The 21,455-nt window shown below is 55.0% G+C and overlaps 3 long non-coding RNA genes across 4 annotated transcripts; all 3 read left to right on the plus strand.

Annotated features, from left to right (window-relative positions):
• Positions 1 to 806: 806 nt before the first annotated feature.
• On the plus strand, positions 807 to 4,242 carry LOC135292925 (uncharacterized). Its single transcript, XR_010355073.1, has 5 exons — positions 807 to 933; positions 2,672 to 2,743; positions 2,831 to 2,935; positions 3,376 to 3,483; positions 4,126 to 4,242. It is a non-coding gene; the product is annotated as an uncharacterized LOC135292925 (long non-coding RNA).
• Positions 4,243 to 16,440: 12,198 nt separating this feature from the next.
• Positions 16,441 to 17,950, plus strand: LOC135292922 (uncharacterized). The gene is made up of 4 exons (XR_010355069.1): positions 16,441 to 16,494; positions 16,582 to 16,683; positions 17,124 to 17,231; positions 17,879 to 17,950. It is a non-coding gene; the product is annotated as an uncharacterized LOC135292922 (long non-coding RNA).
• A 308-nt stretch (positions 17,951 to 18,258) lies between these two features.
• Positions 18,259 to 20,298, plus strand: LOC135292950 (uncharacterized). 2 transcript variants are annotated; one of them, XR_010355097.1, is made up of 5 exons: positions 18,259 to 18,387; positions 18,589 to 18,660; positions 18,747 to 18,845; positions 19,305 to 19,470; positions 20,001 to 20,298. It is a non-coding gene; the product is annotated as an uncharacterized LOC135292950 (long non-coding RNA). The 2 variants fall into 2 exon arrangements; XR_010355096.1 differs by lacking the exon at positions 18,259 to 18,387 and having other exon boundaries at positions 18,530 to 18,660.
• Positions 20,299 to 21,455: the final 1,157 nt, after the last annotated feature.

A 21,455-nucleotide genomic window follows, 5' to 3' on the forward strand; every position in this document is an offset into this window, starting at 1 on the left:
ATCCTGTAATACTTGTTAATTGAGAGTCCGGGCTTGTGTTTGAGGATCTGTATGAGCTCCTTCACCTGAGAGCTGATCTATAGTCAAATTTGCAGTGGCTGGAGTTCCTGCATAACCTCCTAAAAGGTCATTTAACAAACGTTTCCATGCCAGTTCCCACAGAGAAAATTCCATTGGGGACAGCAGGGATGTGCAAAGCTGCTTTAAATTGTGTGGAGTAAATACATTTGCTGTAAAGGTGGCTTGTAAAAGACTTCTGAAATATGCAGAATCGCTACCATACAAACGAGAGGCTCTGCAAATCTCTTTTAACTCAGCAAAACTGATCTGCTGCCAGCTCCCTCTCGGTGCAGGACCTGCTGTGCACCTCACAGGAAAAACTTTTAACTTTGATGCAATTCCCCACTCTCCTTCCTGAACTGCATCCTTTCTTATCCTCTGCCAGGTATCTGTGACTCCTTGTGTGTTAAACTCTTCCTTAGATTATTTGGAATTACATTGTGGAGCATAGGAATAATTTGTTTCTTGTTCCGGCAAGGTGTCTGACATGGGCGCCGCCATCTTGGACAGGGTGACTTCCGGGCATCACATCCGGTTCCCACGCTCGGCGGGGAGGGGGCGTGCCCTCCCGGGCTGTGGGCGGGGAGCAGGGGCGGGGACACCACCCAGGCTCCGCCCACAAAAGGGGCGTGTCCCTGCTCTGATGGGCAGGAGCTCAGGGAGGAGCCACGCAGGGACTGCTGGGAGCCCGAGGAGGAGGGTGAGCCACGCCCACGAAGGGCGGGGCTGGGCCGGGGCCATCATGGCGTCTGCCATGAACTCCTCTGTTCTCAGAGTGGACACAATCGGCTCGGCTTTTTTCCATTGTACTGCCAAAATTCACCGATTTCGAGCGCCAAAGGCAGCTTTTCAGAGGGAATACAGAGGACTTAGGTATGGCAGGGATTGTGAAAGATGTGGTTTGCAGAGGAGCCTGGCCAGGGCTGGTCTGCTCCCCTCTCGCCCAGGACGGGGGTGGGGAAGGGGGAGGGCAGCTGGCCTGGCCACCTCCCGGCCACTCCTCCGGGGTTTCTGGTTCTCGACTGGATTAAGGGAAGGCTTCTGGGTCCCCTCAGAACTCCTCTTTCTCCTCTCCTCCTGGTCCTGCTTTTGCTGCCTGCATTCTGCCCTGTCCCTGATCTTTGCTTGCTTGTGTGCATTCTTTGCTTGCTTTGCACTTTCCATTGTTACAAATTTTAAGACTGTCCTGAATATTGGACGCAGCTTTAAGTTGGACTTCTTATTCTTTTCCATGTTACGTAATTTCAGTCCGACCGAATCCCAGAAGTCTGGATCGAGTTTCTGAGACATGTCTGAATTTGGGAACTCTGTTAAGACCCATTTTACAAGCTTTTTAAGCTGTTTGTTGTCAAACTGAATATCTTGAATTTCTAACTTATAAATGAAATATGAAAAAAAATGCTGCTCAGCTAAAGACAACCGATTTCCCATGGTGGCACTCACCAGAGTTTTCCAGTTGTCCTTCTTGGTATGAAATTCTTCCCAGGTCCTGGGTCACAACAGTGACAAATCAGCTGAGCTGAGCGACAGAGTCCTCTGAGGCTGCGGTGCTGCTCCAGTCCCGTCTCCGATTACAGCCTCCTCTTCACCAGTATGAGGCTTTGATTCGAGATTCCCTCTCAATCTCAAATCCCTTCTTCTGGGTTTTCTATTTTAAAGGGACAAAAAACTCAGGTGCAGGCCTGCTCCCTCAAAAACACAAATACCAAGTAAAAATGTCCTATTTTGATGGAGGTAATCAAAAAATCCCTAGACCATCTTCCTCAATAGGAGAAATACTGTCCGGGCGCCACGTGCTGGGTTCTTTTTTCTGGGGCCAGGTGTTATAAACCTTCAAAAAGGGAACCCAGCACACCCAAGGATAGCTCAGCTATTACCTTTGGAGGCAAATAATGAGCAGGATGGCTTCTGCTGCAGTGTTAGAAACAAAAAGGTTTAATAAAAGGCAAAATAACAAACAGAAAAATCCGATGCAGGTACAGCAGTCTGCCACTGGTATAAACACCTTCACAAAAGCCCTTTGGTTCTTTTGTCCTCCCCTTTTCTACCTGATGGGTCAGGCGGGACTTTTTGGCTTCTATCCAGTTAGGTGACCCAGAGTTTTTACTGAAGCCTCTGGGGTCCTTTGAGGTGGCTTGTCACCTGATCTTTGGGAGAAACTTCTGGGCTTCATTCCTTTTTTGGGGGATAAAGGTTAGCTTTGCCACTCTGTAATTAGGGGGCACTCTCCTACATTCCTACATCCAAGGATGTTTCACAGGGCCTGAAAAGAGTCTGGAGTGTGACCAGGAGCCAGCCCAGAGCTCCCCAGGCTGCTGTGCAGCTTTGGCTTTATCCATTCACGTCCGACTCCCACAAACTTACCTGAGCCCCTTGCAGTGCCCAGTTCCCTGAGGCAGAAGGGGACTCCAGCACACCATGGAGATGGGTCTGATCTCTGCTCCCTTCTAGATGAGGTGTCTGGGAAGGCTTCTCCATTAGCTTGGCTGCATAAAGTGTTGGTCCTATCTGAGCCACCGTCAGGTATGTTCTCAGTGTGCCACCAAGGAATAATTGTTGTGAACCTGGCAGGAATCAGGTGACAGAAGCTTCTGTGGCTCTTGTGTTCCAGGTGTGTCTGCAGGGAGGACTTGTCTAGCTGCTTTGCTGATTCCTACACAAAAGCCCAGCTCCCATGGCAGGGGTGAGTAGTGTGTCCCTGATGACCCCACAGGCTGAGCCCTGCTTTTCTGGGATCCGTTCCTGGGAAATGGAACTCTGTTGCTCTAAGGTCCTCCGAGGGGAAAGAACAAAGCTACAGGACACCAGAAACCCCATGAGCCATCCAAAAACATGAGGCAAATGCTGAAAGAATTGCTGCAGGGAGGAGGACAAGGTGGGTGCATTTCCTTCATGCTTCCCCTGGGACTCAGCAGCCGGGGCCTTTGGCTGCACATCTGGACACGCCGTGCCCGGCACAGCGGGAAGGGATCCATGGCAGCCTCGCTGCCCCGCTGCTGCTTTCACGCCCTGCAGGGCTGTTTCCCAGGCTGACCTGGCTGCAGCTTCTGCCCAGCCTCTGCAGGAAGGCATTTGGCATCAGCTGACAGGGAGCCCAAACTGCACCACGAGCCAGAGATCCCCTGAAATTTCATAGTCTCCAGGATGATCACTAAGGGCGGGTGTTATCATGAAAGTGGACCCTGGCCTACCCAGAAAATTGTGTGGATTCCTGATCCTTAACCATGAATTTCACAAGTACTGGCTGCTGAAGGCACCACCTCCCCAGTGGGGAACAGCCCCACCTGATCCAGCCGTCCCTCTTCCTTTCTCCAGAAGTGGATGGAGAGGCTGGGCAGAAGGCGGCGTTTACCAGAGGAAGCAGTGGCTCCATGACAGCCTCTGCTGTAGGACTGGAGGCGATGCCAGGCACAGGCCCAGGAGGTAATTGCTGTGCCTCTGGGCCTGAGCCCTGCTGAGGCTTGAGCTGCTCTCTCTGCTGCCTGGAAGTGAGGGCACAACCCAGAGGAATTATCCCGAGCAGGCTCAGGGCACTGAGCAGTCCTGCTGGGGTCCCTCCATGGGAGACATGTCCTGAAACCTGGGAGTGACTGCACGGGGTGCCCATGGTGGGGAAAGGACAGAGGGGCAGAGCAAGGCTCCAGCGTGTCCTGAGAGGGCCTGGCTGGGTCCCCTTGGGCTGTGGGAGCTGTTCCGTGGGCAGATGGAGGAAGGGTGGCTGGGAGGAGAGGCAGGAGGGAGTTTGCGAGGGATACTTGCAGCACTGCCTGCTGCAGTTCTCCCCAGGGATTCAAGGAGCATTTTCCTTGTGCGACTGAGAGAACCCCCACGGGCCCTGGGCTGCTCCAGGCACCTCTCCAGGGATGTTGCACAGGGCCTGCAAAGAGGATGGGGATTGACCATGAGCCTGCCCAGAGCTCCCCAGGCCCCTGAGCAGCTTTGGCCTTGTCCATTCACATCTGGCTCCCATGGCCTTACCTGACCTATATGCAGTGCCCAGTTCCCTGAGGCAGAAGGGGATCCCAGCACATCATGGAAATGGTTCTGATCTTTGCAAACTTCTAGGTTGGGAACAAGACATGGATTATCTGGGAAACCTGCTGGATTATGGCTTGAGACTCATGGGAAATCCTGGAGGCAAGTGCTCAATGTACCTTTCCTGAGAGAATACGCAGTGAGCAGGTATCAAGAGCTCATACATTTGCCCTTTCACTTAAGATCATCTGAAGGTTGATGGAATATGGAAAATTTCCTCTGCTCCCTTCTGGAGCCCTGAGGGATCCCACAGGATCACTGTTAGTGGGAGGAAGGAGCATTTAGCTGTCCATCTTCCTCCTGTGCAATGCCCATGTGTCCTTCCATGTGTTCTGTGCAGCCACAGAGAAGAGCAGAGAGGGAAGGGGCTGGGCCCAGGGCTGTGCCCCAGGGCTGAGCCTTGTGGGCAGCCTGAGGATCTCCTGCAGTGCCACAGGAGCTCTTCTGTCCTGCCTTTCTTTGCAGCTGAACCTGCTGGTGAAGGTGGTGCAGCTTCCCAACCCACATCCAGGACTGAGCCTCTGGGAGATGCTGAGGGTAGGTCAAGGCCTTTCCCCTGGGAGAGCTGCCAGATCAGAGCCCAAAGCTGGGCCAGGGGGGCATCGCTGCAGGTGCCAGCACAGAACCATGCAGGTGTGTGCCCTCGCCCTGCGCGATCCCCTCACCGCTCCTGCGGCTCAGGCATGGCAGCTGTTTGGAAACAGGGGAGCCCTGACCCTGCCCTGAAAGCCAAGACATTTTCTGAAACCTATCCCCATGTTTAACACGCATGACATCCTGAAGATGCCGGCACCCAAATCAGGAAGTCTTCCATCTAATCCAACTGTCCTTTTTCCTGTCTGAAGTGATGGGCCAAACATCTGTGCAGAAGGAGGCACATCTTGGAGGAAGCATTTCCCCATGGGTAGCCCCTGCTGCAGGAAGGAAGGCGATGCCAGACATGGGCACAGGCACAGCAGGTAATTGCTGTGCCGGGCTCAGCCCTGGCCGGGGCTGTGTGGCAGCAGCTCTTCCCCCAGGGCCTGCCCTTGCCCGGCCCGGCAGCAGCCAAAGCTGGAGGCGCCTCGGCTTCCAGGCCTCTGGAACTCGTTCAGAGCCCCGGGGAAACGGGACTGGTGCAGCAACGTCCCTGGCGCTGCAGCTGCTGCGGAGCTGGCCCTGAGTGCCCAGAGGCCCAAGGCACAGGAGCAGCCCCGAGCGGGAGCCCTGCCGCCAGCCCAGGGCCAGAGCCACCCCTGGCTCCCGACTGGGCGGGGGCTGCACTGGGTCCTGACAGGGCCTGAGCCTGTCCCCTGGGGCTGGGGGAGCTGTCACGGGGCAGGGAGGGCCAGGGCTGGCAGTGGCTGCTCAGGGATGGCTTTGGCCCGTGTCCCTGGCAGCAGCCACTGCCCAAGCAGCTGCGCTGCCCCCGGGCTCTCCTCCCGGCCTGCTGGGCTTTGTTGGCTGGCACAGCCTGTGCCAAGGGCCGGCAAGGTGCCTGCAGGCCCCAGCTCTGGGGGAAACAGAGAACGTCCTGCCCATATCCACCGTGCTGCCAGCTCAGCAGTGCAGCACAGCAGGGGCTCACACTCCCCATTGCTCCCACAGATGCAGCCAGCACCACAACACGTCTTCCCCATGCCCAGGAAGGCCTCGGAAGTGTCTTCTATATGGGAACAGGCTGCTGGGCAGGGTTAATGGCAGCCCTGCTTCTGTTGGACCTTACTCTCATATTGTTCTGTGTCAGAATCTGGTGTAACTGGAAGAAGAAATGGTGAGTGGTCATCTTTCCCTGAAAGAGTTTCTTTTGAAAGTCTAATGTAGACAGTAAGCATTCCCACTGAGGCTGCATTGGTGCTGTGGCCAGTCCATGGTTGTCCAAATAACTCTGCTGAGGGTTCTGCTGCTGCCCAGTGCTTCCATTGGCCTCTCAATTGCTGGGCCTTGTCCTGGGGGCCCACTGGGGCAGCAGTCAGTGCTGGCTCCCACTGAGTCTGCCTGGCCAAGAGCAGCCCCAGGGGCACGGGGCAGAGGCAGAGGGAGGTGGGGAGGAGAAAGAGCAGGGCCGAGGTTGCCCTTGAAAGGCAGAGGCGCTCTGGGGCCCGCTCCTGGCCAGGGACCCTGCCCAGAGCTGTGCCCTGCTGGCCGGGGCCTTGAGGGGCAGCTGTCCAGCTGGGCCCAGCTGTGCCAGCAGCTCCAGCCGTGCTGGGGAGCCTTGCCAGCTCTGGGCCCTGCTGTGCACGAGGCTCCCTGTGTGCCACTGGCAGCTGGGGCCTCAGCCACCTCCTCTCTCCACAGGAGCACCTCTGAACAGGAGTTTAAAGACGGTGGCTGCACCTCACTCCCAGACAGTTTGAGCTGCTCCTCTGGCCGTCATAAGGGCCTGGACAGCCCTCTCACCTGTTCTGTGAAGGGAACCCAAGAACAGCCATCTACAAGGAAACCTCCTACTACCCTGTAGATCCCACTGCCACCTGCTCTCCCCATGGGTCTCCCCAAGATGACTTCATCCCTTTTTTGATCTCCCTGCATCCCATCCCAGCCAATTCTCAAGTCCTTCTGGAGACCCCAGGCCCAGCTGAGCACACTCCAGTCCCTCCTGAGACCAACACATCCCTTCCTCTGCCCCTCAGCTCCCTGGCCTTGCCCTCTAAACAACACTGGAGTTAAGCCCTGCTGCCCCGCCAGGGTAGGCGATGGCCCCTTCTTCTCTTGCACTACAGAGATGGAGCTGTCACCCCAGTGTCTGGAGGTAGCAGCAGCAAAGCCCACCCGGCAGCAGCACTGGCTGAGCTCCGTGCCCAGGGGCAGCTGGGAATGGCCATGGTGTGGGCAGGCAGGAGCCAGGCAGGGGCTGCTGTGCCCAGCGGCGGGGCCCCGAGGGGATGGGGGAGCCCGGGGGCAGGCAGCAGCATGGGGCTCCTGAGAACAAGTGACACTATTTTTCTTTGTTTTTCATTTTTAGAAATTTGACTTTTGAAAAAATATTTTAAAATTTATTTACTGTAGAGAGACATCCCTAAATATTTATTCCCGAGTAGTGTAGTAGTTAAGGACTTTACAAAATAGTATTAAAATCCTGAAAAGGCAAACCTATTTTTTCTTCACTTTTAATTTTTAGAAATATTTAGAAATATTTTTTGTAGAGACATATCACCAAAATATTCATCCCTTTTTCCAGAATACATTTGTATTTTTAAAGTAGTTTTACAGTTCTGGAAAGTTTTTTACACTTATACAATAAAAAATAAAATGGCATTTCTGTGGTAATCTTTATCCTGTGAAGAACTAAGACACCCTAAGACACCCAGCCTGATGCTTAAGCAAAGATCTTTTCCCACGGGAACTTTGTACCTAGTCACAACCAAGTGACGTAAAACCATTTCCCAGATATTTCCAGGGATTCTTGACCAGCTCAACTCTTAGTCTTCAGAGGCAAACCTTGAGCACAGTGGGAATCTTTTCAAGTCACCATCTTTGTTTGCTTGTGCAAGAACTGCCTCAGTTCCAGAGCAGGGGCTTCTCTCAGCTTCCTGCTGGCTGAGAAACAACAAAGCCCAGCAGGCTCTCCTCCCGGCCTGCTGGGCTTTGTTGGCTGGCACAGCCTGTGCCAAGGGCCGGCAAGGTGCCTGCAGGCCCCAGCTCTGGGGGAAACAGAGAACGTCCTGCCCGTATCCACCGTGCTGCCAGCTCAGCAGTGCAGCACATCACGGGCTCACTCTCCCCACGGATCTTGTAGAGGTTCAAAGCAAGACAGGAACACGTGCCCTGATTCCACTTTGATGAATCTCAATGATATTCTGCTTGCAGGATGGGCACAAGCAGTGCATGATAGGTATAGCAGAGCCTCTGTTCCCTGTGTCTCTTGCCATGGCCTCTTTCACAGTTGTATCTTCCTCCCTTCATATGTCCCGCCAAACACCTAAGGGAGAACTGGACCTCTAATTGCATGGCACATCTCCATGCCCATGCCTGATGTCCCTGTGCCAGCTGCTTTAACAGCTTGTGGCTGTGCAGATGCTGCCTCCAGCCAGACAAGGTCCTCTCCCCCTGAAGGCACCAGCCCTGCTCTCTGGCCCCTACTGAAGGTGGGCAGGGCTTGGCCCAGCTCTTCTCTTGCACTAAAGAGATGGAGCTGTCACCCCAGTGTCCGGGTGGTAGCAGCAGCAAAGCCCAGCCAGGATCAGCACTGGCTGAGTTCCGTGCCCAGGGGCAGCTGGGGATGGCCACGGTGTGGGCAGGCAGGAGCCGGGCAGGGGCTGCTGTGACCAGTGGCGGGTCCCCGGGGAGGATGGGGCAGCCCATGCTGAGCGTCCCTGGGCTGAGGGACCTTTCCTTGCCTGTGACCATCTGGGCCTGGACCTCCACCAGTGGCATGCCCAGGAAAAGAGGGAAGCCATCAAGCGCCTGTGAGTTACGCAGGGATGGGCTGCAGCTTCCTCCCTCCTTGGTTAGCGGGCGAATTAAGAGAGGCCTCTAGGGTTTGTGGCAAACAGGAGTGGGCAAACAGGGCCCTGGCATGTCTCTGAGGGACAATTCACGAGGCAGTGTGCACAGGCAGGGCAAGCAGGCAGGGTTGCAGGTTTTCTTGTTAGGAAGGTTTACTGTGTGTTGTTTGCAGTGTTTCTGTTGGTTGGGTGGTTTTGGTGTTTCTGGTAGTAGTGGTTTTTACGCAATCGAAAACTGTAGTTAGTACAAGTAACTAGATGGAACCCTCCAAAAAGGATGTGTCTGTCCTGACCCATTCCTGTGCAGAGTGTTTGAGCTTAGCAGTGGTTTCAGGGGGCAGTGAGGAGAAAAGCTGCCTGTGGTGTGAACAGGTGAATGATCTCCTTTCACTGGTGGCCGAGCTTAGGGAGGAAGTTTAAAGACTAAGGAGTATCAGGGAAAGTGAAAGGGAAATAGATTGATGGAGTTCAGCCCTTCCATCCTTACGGAAGGCCCAGCAAGAGTCACAGGACTCCTGTGCTGCACACTGTCAGGCAAGAGAAGGACACCTGTAGATGAAGGGGAGTGGAAATGGTCCCTGAACGGGGAGGTTATGATAAAAATTCCTCCCGACCCCCGTCCCCTAGCCAGGGGCCACTTCAGAATAGGTATGAGCCCCTGGATCTAGAGAGTCAGCCAAATGATTAAGAAGAAAATTATCTGCCCAGAGAGCCTCCCAATTATGATTAATCTGTAACATGGATTGCCACCTCTAACATCAAAAAGGAAAGAAGGGTAATCGTGGTGGGTGATTCCCTTCTGAGGGGAACAGAGGGCCCCATGTCAACCGGACCCACCCCACAGAGAGGTCTGCTGCCTCCCTGGGGCCCAGGTGCAGGATATTCCTCAGGGACTTCCTGGGCTCATTCAGTCCTCTGATTATTATCCACTGTTGAAACTCCAGGCTGGCAGTGATGAGATTGAGAAGAGGAGTGTCAGGACCATTGAAAGGCACTTTAGGGCACAGGGACAAGTGGTTCATAGAACAGGGACACAGGTAGTCTTTTCCTCAGTCCCTTTGCTGGCTGAGAAAAATGGTGAAAGCAATAGGAGAGCTCGTATCATCAACAAGTGGCTCAAGGGTTGGTGTCATTGGCAGAATTTTGGATTCTTTGATCATGGCGCAGCTTTGATGGCACCTGGCCTGCTGGAACCAGATGGGCTCCATCTCTCTGTTCAGGGCAGAAGGTTTTTAGCTGATGAGCTTGCAGAACTTGTTGAGAGGGCTTTAAACTAGGTTTGAAGAGGGAACGGGATGCAGCTGGGCTGTCTGGAAGCAGGCCCAAGGGTGGTAAGCCTGAGTTAGGGATGAAATCAGCAGCCCAGCTGAGGTGCATGGATAGCAGTGCACACAGCATGGGTAACAAACAGCAAGAGCTGGAGGCCATGGTCCAGCAGCAGAGCTGTGATGTCATTGCCATCACAGAAACGTGGTGGCATGCCTCACATGGCTGGAGCACTACACTGGATGGCTACAAGCTCTTCAGGAGAGACAGGAAAGGGAGAAGAGGTGGAGACGTGGGTTTTTTTTATATTAGAGAGGCTTTGGACACCATGGATATTGAAACTAATGATGATGAAGTGGAATGCCTATGGGTGAGCATTAGGGGGAAGGCCAACAAGGCTGACATCCTACTGGGAGTCTGTTATCATCCACCCAACCAGGAAGAAGTGGTGGACATCTCATTCTATAAACAGCTAGAGGATGTTTCAGGATCATCAGCCCTTCTTCTTGTAGGCGACTTCAACTTGTCAGACATCTGCTGGGATCTTAATACAACAGAAAAAAAGCAGCCCAGGAAATTTGTAGAGTGTGTGGAGGACAAGTGTTGGTTGCAGCAGGTGGGCGAGCCCAGCAGGGGAGGGACTATGTTAGATCTGCTGTTTGCAGATAGAGGTGGGCTGGGGGGACATGTGGTGGCTGGAGCCCGCTTGGGGCACAGTGATCATGAAATGATAGAATTTGTTGCATTGCAAGCTGATCTGTAGTCAGCATTAATCAAGTTCTAAGAAGCAGTCCAGCTCAGCTCCCATGAACTAGCCTCTGTGTCTGACTGACAGAAGCTCACATGCAGTGGGAACTCTCCTAGGATGCAGACATTGTCTTGGTTCAGAGTCTGGGGGCACACAGATAGACCAATGAGCTGTCTCGGCCCAGGAGATTTGAATGGGCTATAAAAGAACACTCCAGACAATAAACAAGGCTGTTTTTCTGAGGAAACACGAGTGGTCTGTTGTATGTTATGTCTCAGACAGGGGAACACCAATGTATGAAGAATTCTTGGTATTTTGTGAAAACAGGAGGAACATCAATAAGACTTTTACACATGACTTCCAGAGGGCAGACTTTGGCCTGTTTAGGAGACTTCTTCAGAGAGTTCCTTGGTAAGCAGCCCTTAAAAACCAAGGACTCCAGGAAAGGTGGGCATGCTTCAAACCAGAGATCTTGAGGGCACAGGAACAGTCTGTCCCTGGGTGTCAAAGGATGAGTCAATGAGGCAAACGCCCAGCCTGGATGGGCAAGGAGGTTTTGGAGGAATTTAGGAATAAAAAGAGGATGTATCATCTTTGGAAGGAGGGTCAAGTCTCTCAGGAAGTTTTTAAAGGAGCTGCTAGAGCACGTAGGAAAAAAAAAATTAGGGAGGCCAAAGCTCAGTTTGAAATTTAAATGGCGACTTCTGTAAGGGATAATAAAAAAATGTATTTACAAATATATCACCGATAAAAGGAAGGGTAAGACCAACCTTTGTTCTTTGTTTGATGTGGGAGGGAATTTAGGAACTGCAGATGAGGACAAGGCAGAGGCGCTGAACACCTTCTTTGCCTCAGTCTTTAGTAGGAAGATGACTTGTCCTCAGGACAAGTGTCCTGCTGGGCTGGTAGATGGTGTCAGGGAGCAGAATGGGCCCCCTGTTAGCCAAGAGGAGGCAGCCAGAGAACTGCTGAGCTGCTTGGATGTTCCTAAATCTATCGGGCCAGATGGGATCCACCCCAGGGTGATGAGGGAGCTGGCAGATGAGCTGCTGAAGCCGCTCTCCATCATTTATCAGCAGTCCTGGCTCACTGGTGAGGTTCCAGATGACCGGAAGCTTCCCAATGTGACGCCCATGTACAACAAGGGTGGGAAGGAGGATCCTGGTAATTATAGGCCAGTCAGTCAGACCTCAGTACCCACTGAGGTGATGGAACAGTTTATACTGAGTGCCATCACACAGCACTTACAGGATGGCCAGGGTATCAGACCCAGCCAGCAGGGGTTTAGGAGGGGTAGGTCGTGTCCGACCAACCTGATCTCCTTTCACGAGCAAGTGACCTGCCTGGTGGATGCAGGAAAGGCTGTGGATGTGTCTATTTGGACTGCAGAAAGGCCTTTGCACTGTCTTCCACAGCACGCTCCTGGAAAAGCTGCAGCCCAGGGCTTGGAGAGGAACACTCTTTGCTGGGCTCAGAACCAACTGGATGGCTGGCCCAGAGAGGGCTGGTGAACGGTGCTGCACCCAGCTGGCAGCCAGTCACCAGTGGTGTCCCTGCGGGCTCTGTGCTGGGGCCAGCTCTGGTCAATGGTTTTATTGACAACATGGATGAGGGGATTGAGTCTTTCATTAGCAAATCTGCAGACAACACTATGCTGGGAGAGTGTGTTGATCTGTTGGAAGGTAGGAGGGCTCTGCAGGCAGACCTGGAATGGTTGGAGGGATGGGCAGAGTCCAGTGGGATGAAGCTCAGTAGGTGCAATTGCCCAGTGCTGCACTTTGGCCACAAGAAGCACCTGCAGTGTTCTAGGTTGGGGATAGTGTGGCTGGACAGTGGCCAGGCAGAAAGGGACCTGGGGGCACTGGTCACAGCCAGCTGAACATGAGCCAGCAGTGTGGCCTGGTGGCCAAGGAGGCCAATGGCTCCTGGCCTGTGTCAGGAACAGTGTGGCCAGCAGGAGCAGGGAGGTCATTCTGTCCCTGTTCTTGGCACTGGTGAGGCCGCACCTCGAGTGCTGTGTCCAGTTCTGGGCCATCAGTTTGGGAAGGACATTGAGTCGCTCGAGCACATCCAGAGGGGGCAACGAGGATGGTGAGGGGCTGGGAGCACAAGCCCTGGTGAGGAATGACTGAGGGAGCTGGGGGTGTTTACCCTGGAGAAAAGGAGACTCCGAAGTGACCTTATCACTCCACAGCTCCCTGAAGGGTAGTTGTAGTCAGGTGGGGTTGGTTTCTTTCTCCAGACAGCACTGACAGAACCAGAGGACACAGTCTCAAGCTGCATCAAGGGAAATGTAGGTTGGATATTAGGAAAATGTTTTCCACAGAAAGAGTGATAAAATTCTGGAATGGCCTGCCAGGGGAGGTGGTGGAGACACCATCCCTGGATGGGTTTAAAAAAGACTGAATGTGGCACTTGGTGCCATGGTTTAGTTGTGGTGTTGGGACATGGGTTGGAGTGGATGATCTTGAAGGTCTCTTCCAACCTGGTCATTCTGTGAATTCTGTATGAATACTGAGCATCTCCAGGGACACAGCCTGACCAGCAATGTCAGCAGGTGAAAAATAAGTTTTGTGAATGGCCCTTTGATGAAGCAAAACATTTACAATCAGGGCAGTCCATTCATACAGATGGGGGCACACTCTGGGGGTACAGCGAAGGCCATGAGGTCACAGAAGGGCTCTGGGGTAACAACAGGCTGAGGTCACAGCAGGCCCTGAGGTCACAGAGGTGCCAGAGGTGCCAGAGCCCCGTGGTTGCACAGCAGCACAAGGACCCAGCAGTCAGTCCCTGAGCACAACTGTTGCGGCAGCAGCGGCGGTGGCAGCAGCGGTGCTGACATTGGGACAGCGGTGTCGGGACAGCGGTGGCAGCAAGAGCTGCGGGACTGGCAGAGGGCAAGGCACCATGGCCCTTGCTCTGCGCCTCCTGCTCCTGCTCCTCCTGGCCGTGGCCCTGCCTGCCAGGGCTGCCCAGGCTGCTCCGCTGCAAGCGCGACGAGCAGGTGAGCCAGCAGCCTGGCTGCCCTTTCCCGGCACAACGCTCCCTGCTCCCTGGGAAGCGCTGGGGATGGTTTTGCCCAGGGCTTTAGGGAGGGTTTCCTCTGTGGGAGGGAGAGGGTCCCAAGGGGCCCTGGGCAGCCCCATTTCCCTTTCCTCTCCCAGAATGTTACACAGGGCAGGGAAAGAGGGTGGAGAGTGGCCAGGAGCCTGCCCAGAGCTCCCCAGGCCCCTGTGCAGCTTTGGCCATGTCCATTCACAACTGGCTCCCATGGCCTTTCCTTTCCCATTTCCTGTACCCAGCTCCCTGAGGCAGAAGAGGATAAAACTCAGCATGGAAATAGTTATGATCTCTGCTCCCTCTAGATTTGGATGGCAACATAAATTATTTGCAAGTACTGGTGAATGACACTTTAAAGATCTTGGAAAATGCTGGAGGCAAGTTCTGAATTTCTGTTTTATCTGATAGAATAATCAGTGTCAATGTGGCAGGAGCTCATTCATGCCACTTTCCTTAAGGTTCTGTTAGGGTTGAAAGGCTGAAAAATTTGCTCTGCTCCCTTCTGGAGCCCTGAGGGATCCCACAGGATCACTGTCAGTGGGAGGAAGGAGCATTTAGTTGTCAGTCTTCCTCCTGTGTGCAATGCCAGTGTGTCCTTCCATGTGCTCTGTGCAGCCACAGAGAAGAGCAGAGAGGGAAGGGGTCGGGCCCAGGGCTGTGCCCTGGGGCTGAGCCTTGTGGGCAGCCCGAGGATCTCCTGCAGTGCCACAGGAGCTCTTCTGTCCTGCCTTTCTTTGCAGCTGAACCTGCTGGTGAAGGTGGTGCAGCTTCCCAACCCACGTACAGGACAGAGCCTTTGGGAGATGCTGAGGGTAGGTCAAGGCCTTTCCCCCTGGGAGAGCTGCCAGCTCAGAGCCCAAAGCTGGGCCAGGGAGGCATCGCTGCAGGTGCCAGCACAGAACCATGCACGTGTGTGCCCGCGCCCTGCACGATCCCCTCACCGCTCCTGCGGCTCAGTGGTGCCCGTGCAGATCAGCAGAGATGGCAGAAGCTTCTGTGGCTGTTGAGTTACAGGTGTGTCTGCAGGGAGGACTTCTCCAGCTCCTTTGCTGATTCCTACAGAGAAGCCTGGCTCCCATGGCAGGGGTGAGTAGTGTGTCCCTGCTGACCCCACAGGCTGAGCCCTGCTTTTGTGGGATCTGTTCCAAGGAAATAGAAATATTCCTCGTAAGGTCCCCTGAGAATGGAGAACAAACCCAGGAGGAACAGTAAGTCCCTGGAGGCATCCAAACACATGGAGAAGATGCCGAGTGATCTGGAATGATGCCATGGTGGATACATTTCCCTCATGCTTCCCCTGGGAGTCAGCAGCCGGGGTTTTGGCTGCACATCTGGACACGCCGTGCCTGGCACAGTGGGAAGGGATCCATGGCAGCCTCTCTGCCCTGCTGCTGCTTTCACGCCCTGCAGGGCTGCTTCCCAGCCTGGCCTGGCTGCAGCTTCTGCCCAGCCTCTTCAGGAAGGCATTTGGCATCAGCTGACAGGCAGCCCAAACTGCACCACAGGCCATGCCCACCCTGAGAGCCCCTGCGATTTTGCAGTCTCCAGACTGATCACTAATGGCAGGTGTTTTGATGAAAGTGGGCCCTGTCCTACCTAGGATGTATATGTCTTTTACAAGAATTGCCTCTTGAAGATGCCGCCTCTCCAGTGGGGATCAGTCTTACCTGATGAGCTGTTGCTTTTCCTTTCTCCACAAGTGGATGGAGAGGCTGTACAGAAGGCGGCGTTTCCCGAAGGAAGCACTGGCTCCATGCCAGCCTCGGCTGCAGGAAGAGAGGCGATGCCAGGCACAGGCATGGGAGGTAATTGCTGTGCCTCTGGACTTGAGACCTGCTACGGTTTGAGCTGCCCTCCCTGCTGCCTGGCAGTGCGGGCACAGCCCAGACAAGACTGGCACAGCCCAAGGGAATTATCCCAAGCAGGCTCAGGGCACTCGGTACTGAGCAGTCCTGCTGGGGTCCCTGCGTAGGAGGCAGATCCTGAAACCTAGGAGCGACTGCATTCCCATGGTGGGGAATTGACAGAGCAGGACAGGAAGGCTCCAGTGTGTCCTGAGGGGCCTGCTTATGTCCTTTCCATTCGGGGAGGAATTTCAGGGGGAAGAGGAATAGAGGGAGAGAAGAAATTAGGAAGGGAGGGAGAGAGGGGGGAGGGAGGGAGGGAGGGAGGGAGGGAGGGAGGGAGGGAGGGAGGGAGGGAGGGAGGGAGGGAGGGAGGGAGGGAGGGAGGGAGGGAGGGAGGGAGGGAGGGAGGGAGGGAGGGATGATTGTGGTAGTGCCTGCTGCATTTTTTCACTAGTGCTTTAGCAAGAGTTTTAGCTCTGGGAGTGGGAGAGCCCAAATGCACCCTGGGCTGCTCCAGCCACCTCACCAGGGATGTTACACAGGGCCTGCAGAGAGGATGGGAATTGGCCAGGAGCCTGCCCAGAGCTCCCGAGGCCCCTGTGCAGCTTTGGCCACGTCCATTCACATCTGGCTCCCACAACCTTACCCAACCCACTTGCAGTGCCCTGTTATCTGAGGCAGAGGGGGCCACAACACACCAGGGAAATGGTTCTGATCTGTGCTCCCTTCTAGATCGGGATGGCAAATTGCACTATTTGGATGCCCTGCTGGATGATGGCTTAAGACTCTTGAAGAATGCTGGAGGCAAGTTGTCCCTGTGCCTTTCTTAACAATATCCTGACAGTGCTGCAGGTGCCAGCACAGAACCATGCACGTGTGTGCCCTCGCCCTGCGCGATCCCCTCACAGCTCCTGCGGCTCAGTGGTGCCCGTGCAGATCAGCAGAAATGGCAGAAGCTTCTGTGGCTGTTGTGTTACAGGTGTGTCTGCAGGGAGGACTTTCCCAGGTCCTTTGGTGGATGTTGCACGCAAGCCCAGCTCCCATGGCAGGGGTGAGTAGTGTGTCCCTGCTGACCCCACAGGCTGATCCCTGCTTTTGTGGGATCCATTCCTGGGAAATGGAACTCCGTTGCTCTAAGGTCCTCCGAGGCGAAAGAACAAAGCTACAGGTCACAAGAAACCCCATGAGCCACTCAAAATCACGGGACAAATGGTGAAAGAAATACTGCAAACCGAACAAGGTGGGTGCATTTCCCTCATGCTTCCCCTGGGTCTCAGCAGTCAGGGCCTTTGGCTGCACATCTGGACACACCGTGCCCGGCACAGCGGGAAGGGATCCATGGCAGCCTCTCTGCCCCACTGCTGCTTTCACGCCCCGCAGGGCTGTTTCCCAGCCTGGCCTGGCTGCAGCTTGTGCCCAGCCCCTGCAGGAAGGCATTTGGCATCAGCTGACAGGCAGCCCAAACTGCACCACGGGCCTGAGATCCCCTGAAATTTCATAGTCTCCAGGATGATCACTAAGGGCGGGTGTTATCATGAAAGTGGACCCTGGCCTACCCAGAAAATTGTGTGGATTCCTGATCCTTAACCATGACTTTCACAAGTACTGGCTGCTGAAGATGCCACCTCCCCAGTGGGGAACAGCCCCACCTGATCCAGCCGTCCCTCTTCCTTTCTCCAGAAGTGGATGGAGAGGCTGGGCAAAAGGCGGTGTTTCCCGAAGGAAGCAGTGGTTCCATGCCAGCCTCTGCTGTAGGACTGGAGGCGATGCCAGGCACAGTCACAGGAGGTAATTGCTGTGCGTCTGGGCCTGAGCCCTGCTGAGACTTGAGCTGCTCTCTCTGCTGCCTGGAATTGAGGGCACAACCCAGGGGAATTATCCCGAGCAGGCTCAGGGCACTCAGGTACTGAGCAGTCCTGCTGGGGTCCCTGTGTGGGAGACATGTCCCGAAACCTGGCAGTGACTGCATGGGTTGCCCATGGTGGGGAAAGGACAGAGGGGCAGAGCAAGAATCCAGCGTGTCCTTAGTGGGCCTGGCTGGGTCCCTTTGGGCTGTGGGAGCTGTCCCAGCAGATGGAGGAAGGGCGGCTGGGAGGAGAGGCAGGAGGGAGTTTGCGAGGGATACTTGCAGCACTGCCTGCTGCAGTTCTCCCCAGGGATTCAAGGAGGATTTTCCTTGTGCAACTAAGAGAACCCCCACAGGCCCTGGGCTGCTCCAGGCACCTCTCCAGGGATGTTGCTCAGGGTCTGCAAAGAGGATAGGGATTGACCATGAGCCTGCCCAGAGCTCCCCAGGCCCCTGAGCAGCTTTGGCCTTGTCCATTCACATCTGGCTCCCATGGCCTTACCTGACCTATATGCAGTGCCCAGTTCCCTGAGGCAGAAGGGGATCCCAGCACATCATGGAAATGGTTCTGATCTTTGCAAACTTCTAGGTTGGGATCAAGACATGGATTATCTGGGAAACCTGCTGGATTATGGCTTGAGACTCATGGGAAATCCTGGAGGCAAGTGCTCAATGTACCTTTCCTGAGAGAATACACAGTGACCAGGTGTCAAGAGCTCATACATTTGCCCTTTCACTTAAGTTCCTCTGAACGTTGATGGAATATGGAAAATTTGCTCTGCTCCCTTCTGGAGCCCTGAGGGATCCCACAGGATCACTGTCAGTGGGAGGAAGGAGCATTTAGCTGTCCATCTTCCTCCCGTGTGCAATGCCAGTGTGTCCTTCCATGTGCTCTGTGCAGCCACAGAGAAGAGCAGAGAGGGAAGGGGCCGGGCCCAGGGCTGTGCCCCGGGGCTGAGCCTTGTGGGCAGCCTGAGGATCTCCTGCAGTGCCACAGGAGCTCTTCTGTCCTGCCTTTCTTTGCAGCTGAACCTGCTGGTGAAGGTGGTGCAGCTTCCCAACCCACATCCAGGACTGAGGCTCTGGGAGATGCTGAGGGTAGGTCAAGGCTTTTCCCCTGGGAGAGCTGCCAGCTCAGAGCCCAAAGCTGGGCCAGGGGGCCATCGCTGCAGGTGCCAGCACAGAACCATGCAGGTGTGTGCCCTCGCCCTGCGCAATCCCCTCACCGCTCCTGCGGCTCAGCGGTGCCCGTGCAGATCAGCAGAGATGGCAGAAGCTTCTGTGGCTGTTGAGTTACAGGTGTGTCTGCAGGGAGGACTTTCCCAGGTCCTTTGGTGGATGTTGCATGCAAGCCCAGCTCCCATGGCAGGGGTGAGTAGTGTGTCCCTGCTGACCCCACAGGCTGATCTCTGCTTTTGTGGGATCCATTCCTGGGAAACGGAAATATTACTCTTAAGGTCCTCCAAGACGGAAGAAGAAACCTACAGGAGCTTGTACATCCCTGGAGGAATCCAAATATCTGAAAAAACTCCTGAGTGATGTGGACAGCCAGCGTGGTGGGTGCATTTCCCTCATGCTTCCCCTGGGATTCAGCAGCCGGGGGCATTGGCTGCACATCTGGACACGCCATGCCCGGCACAGCGGGAAGGCATCCATGCACCACAGGCCATGCACACCCTAAGATCCCCTGCAATTTCCCAGTCTCTGTGCACATCTGGAGGGGCTGCTCTGTGCAGGAGAGAGGGCCCTGGAGCAGCTCCAAAACCCTGGCCATTCTCCTTATCCATGTCTTTGACAAGTGTTGCCTGGAGCAGAAGGGCACAGCATAGAGGAATTATGGCATGCAGGCTCAGGGGGTTTGGGTACTGAGCAGGCCTGTGCCAAGGGGCAGCAAGGTGCCTGCAGGCCCCAGCTCTGGGGGAAACAGGGAGTGAGAACGTCCTGCCCGTAACCACAGTGCTGCCAGCTCAGCAGTGCAGCACAGCACGGGCTCACGCTCCCCATTGCTCCAACAGATGCAGCCAGCACCTCAACACATTCTGACATCATCTGGAAAAGCATGAGAAGAGTTTTCTGCTGGGGAACACCTTGTTTGATTAAGTTGATGGCCATTGTGGCTGGTGCGGCACTGTGCCTGATGATGTGCTGGGCAGGAATCTGGTATTGCTGGACGAGAAAATGGTGAGTGTTTTGCGATTCTCCACCTCAAACAGCTTCCTTTAAAGGCTGCTCATAGTCAGGGAACATTCCCAGAGAGTCTGCAGTGGAGTTGTGGCCAGTCCATGATTTTCCAAAGAACTCTGCTGAGGGTTCTGCTGCTGCCCAGTGCTTCCATTGGCCTCTCAATTGCTGGGGCTTGTCCTGGGGAGCCCTCTGGGGCAGCAGCCAGGGCTGGCTTCCACTGAGGCTGCCTGACCAAGAGCAGCCCCAGGGGAACGGGGCAGAGGCAGAGGGAGGTGGGGAGGAGAAAGAGCAGGGCCGAGGTTGCCCTTGAAAGGCAGAGGCGCTCTGGGGCCCGCTCCTGGCCAGGGACCCTGCCCAGAGCTGTGCCCTGCTGGCTGGGGCCTTGAGGGGCAGCTGTCCAGCTGGGCCCAGCTGTGCCAGCAGCTCCAGCCGTGCTGGGGAGCCTTGCCAGCTCTGGGCCCTGCTGTGCACGAGGGTCCCTGTGTGCCACTGGCAGCTGGGGCCTCAGCCACCTCCTCTCTTCACAGGCACCACCTTGAAGAAAAGCTGAAAGCTGGTGGCTGGTCACGAGACCTCTACAGCCAAAAGAGCAATAGCAGCAGTTCTGAGTCCGATTATGAGTCTGATGAGTGTATATTTGCCCCTCCAACCCCTGTGGTGCTTGGAGGCGACAGGCCCAGCACTCCATGCAGGGCTGAAGGTGGGCAGCCCTAGAACAGGATTTAGAAGTGCTCAAGTTAGCACTCTTGGAGAGCTTCCAAAATCACCTCTTCCCTTTCAATAAAGAGATGGAGCTGTCACCCCAGTCTCTGATGGCAGTAGCAGCAAAGGCCACCTGGCACCAGCACTGGCTGAGCTCTGTGCCCAGGGGCAGCTGGGGATGGGCATGGTGTGGGCAGGCAGGAGCCAGGCAGGGGCTGCTGCGACCAGCGGTGGGGCCCCGAGGGGATGGGGCAGCCCATGCTGAGCGTCCCTGGGCTGAGGGACATTTCCTTCCGTGGGATCATCTGGGCCCACACCTCCTCCAGTGCCATGGCCAGGAAAAGAGGGAAGCCATCAAGAGTATCTCCAGGGACACAGCCTGACCAGCAATGTCAGCAGGCAAAACAAAGCTCCTCCCTAATTAACACACACTTGATAGGACCTAATTGATGGGCCATCACCAATGCAGGGTGCTGCACAGGGTCTGCTGCTCTCAGCCAGGGCCAGAAGGAAGGGAAGGGAAGGGAAGGGAAGGGAAGGGAAGGGAAGGGAAGGGAAGGGAAGGGAAGGGAAGGGAAGGGAAGGGAAGGGAAGGGAAGGGAAGGGAAGGGAAGGGAAGGGCTGTGTGGCCTCAGGGTCCGACAGGGCTGGTGAGCAGCCCCAGAGACACAACAACCCAGGTGCAACCAGACTTTATTTCCAGGTCGAAACACTCGGCACAGCTGGCCTGGACTTCCCTGTAGGACACGTGGGGGCTTTGCAGTCCCCCTAAGGTGCACGAGGGGCTGGGGTCCCTTGTGAGACACCCAGGGATATTTTAGGTTTCCTCTGAGGCATGGAGGGCACTGGGGTCCACTTCAAGTCATGCAAGGGATTTGGAATCCTGTGTGAGGCATGCAGAGGGTTTGGGATCTCTCCCAAGGTGTGCAGTGAAATAAATGGGCAGGAGATCTTTCTCCTTTTTAATGCCTTTATTAAGAAGAATCAGCTCAGGTAGGGAGAAATTGACAGGTCGTGACCTTGCCGCCGTTGCTCCCAGGCGTGGCACGAAGAAGGAGGATGATGCAGTTTTGTCCGCTGGTCTGCAGACAGAGCTGGGGACTCTGTCCTCACAGGAGAGTCGTGGAGTCGTAGCTTGTTTGTTTAAAAAACCCGGGGTGTCTCTTTAATCAGTTTCTTTTCAGGTTAGGGTGAGAAACAAAAAGGTCCAAGCAGGTACGGGACTATGCTCCCATCCTTAGACGTCACTTAAGTCACTTGTTGGCTCGTGATTTTAGGGG

This window comes from Passer domesticus, unplaced genomic scaffold (assembly GCF_036417665.1).
Source record: "Passer domesticus isolate bPasDom1 unplaced genomic scaffold, bPasDom1.hap1 HAP1_SCAFFOLD_58, whole genome shotgun sequence".
Classification (NCBI taxonomy): Eukaryota; Metazoa; Chordata; class Aves; order Passeriformes; family Passeridae; genus Passer; species Passer domesticus.